The following is a 2,297-nucleotide window of genomic DNA, read 5'->3' as shown; positions in this document are numbered from 1 at the left end:
CGGTGTGATGGTGTGTCCAGGACTTGCTATGGTGGGAGAATTGAGTTCTGATGATGGCAAGTGACCTTAGTTTGTGTTGTTTATTTTCTTATGCTTCCCCCCCCGCCCCGCCATCTAGTTAACTCTAGTGCTACCTGTTCTTCCTAAATCTGACTGGTGCCTGTCCTTCCTGTGATCCTGGTTGTGTCAGAACTCCTCAGAATCAGAATCAAGCTGTCCTGTGATTCTGGGATCCTGGGATCCTGGGATCCTGGGCTTGTTAGATCACCTGGGAGTGGGGCTTTCTCTGTGTGTTGTGGGCCTGGCTGCAGAGCTTGCGCCCAAGGTCTGCTCAGAACACTAACCCAGATAGACCGGAAGGAACCTGAATCACTGGGCTGGAGGTGTTCCTTTGTGCCTGGTCCTGCTAGTCCCAGTTACTCCCAGTGTTGGGACAGATGTTGGTTCCTGCTCAACTCTGAACCTGGGTGTATCAGAGCGCCTGGGAGTGGAGCTTCCTCTGGGTGTTGTGGGACTGGCTGCAGAACTTGTGCCCAAGGTCTGCTCTGGATCCCATCCCAGACAGACCGGAAAGACTTCTTTGCAATTTTAAAAAATAAAATATAATTGCAGCATTTCTCATCTTTATCACCTGCCCCCAAACTTTTCCACATGTCCACCCTAGTCTCTCAAATTTATGGCCTCTTTTTCTTTATTATTCTCTCTCTGTGTCTCTATCTCTGTCTCTGTCTGTCTCTCTCTTTCTCTCTCTCTATCTCTCTCTCTCTCACACACACACACACAGCTATATAAATGCAGTCTGCTAAGTTCCCATAGAGTGGCTTGCATGTACATGATTACCCACATTTTAAGACAGGAAGAACAAGGTGAATTTTAGCAATGCATTATATTTTAACCAGTGCGACTCAAATATTATTATTTCATCATTTAATTATATAAATATTGATCAACATTTTGTATTTCAAAGTAATAGTAAGTCCTCGAAGTCTGGTATATGTTTTGTATTTGTGGCTGCTGTATGATTTGTAGTAGGTAACTCCAAGTCTTTGATAAATGCGTGTGATTTGTGGCTATCTTACTGCAGCACAGTTATAAAGGGGATCTTGCTGGGATACTTGAAATACATATTCGTGTACCAAATAATGGAGGGCCAAGTTTTTCTCCCATATGATATCGTAATCATTCTAGCTTCACAGTGAACATTTATCTCAAATACTCTGTAGTACCATTTTCCATAAATCAAATGATCAAAACTGCGCAGACATGTTTCTGGTATTAATAAATGCTTATTTTATTTTTAGACGGATCTTATCTTGACTGATTGGGATAAAGGAACAAACAATGACTTTCCAACCAGTTGGCTCTCTGAGTTTCTGTCAGATTTAAACAGAATCCTTTAGGAAACACTTCTGTAAGTGTGGAGGCTCAGCTTTCTCTCATCCCTCCTTTTCTCTCAAGCAGGGACCTTTGTGTTTAAGAGCAACAACCTAGCTTTGTAATTTTGGAAGAAGGACATTGGATATTTCAGTAATTTCTTTGATAAATTTATCCTTCTGTAATATTAGTATACATAAAAAATTACAATATGTATAAAATACTTTATATATACATATAATGCATACATGAAATATTTTATCTTTATGTATCTATGTGTCTATATGTCTATATGTCTATCCATCTATCCATCTATCTATCTATCTATCTATCTATCTATCTATCTATCTATCTATCCATCCATCCATCCATCTATCCATCTATCTATCTATCCATCTATCTATCTATCTATCCATCTATCTATGCTTTGACCCCAATGGGCTGATTCCTGCTTTTCCTTATGGTAGCGTCACTTTTAATATCACAGTCAGAGGTGCTTCAATCTTGCCCCTTGGTTGTTAATTAAAACTTTACTAATTTATTATTAAACATTTCTCTTTTAGCTGAGGCTGGATTTCAAGACTGTTCTCCTGTTAGAGCTCTGAAAAGCAGGCTGACACTGCTGAGTACTGATTGTTTTTTACTTGGAATCAACCCTTTCTCTGGCAAGAAGAGGGCCACAATCAAGGACTCACAGAGTCCTGCAATTTCAGGATATGCATCTGGAGCTATTTCAAAAGATGTTGAGGGTACACTATGGGGAAAGGGAGAAAGGGAAAAGAGGATTCCTCCCTTAAATTTCCATATGTAAGTGCCAAGTAAGTAGAATTGAAAGCTAAAGGAGAATTCAGAAAGCAGAACCCTGAGTCTGTTTGGCAGTGACACCTGTGTGGGAATTCATTTTCTTCAGGAAGCAGCAGCTG

This window comes from Mastomys coucha, unplaced genomic scaffold, assembly GCF_008632895.1.
Source record: "Mastomys coucha isolate ucsf_1 unplaced genomic scaffold, UCSF_Mcou_1 pScaffold6, whole genome shotgun sequence".
NCBI classification, from domain to species: domain Eukaryota; kingdom Metazoa; phylum Chordata; class Mammalia; order Rodentia; family Muridae; genus Mastomys; species Mastomys coucha.
The sequence above is the reverse complement of the archived record's forward strand: the minus strand, read 5'-3'. Positions refer to the sequence as shown.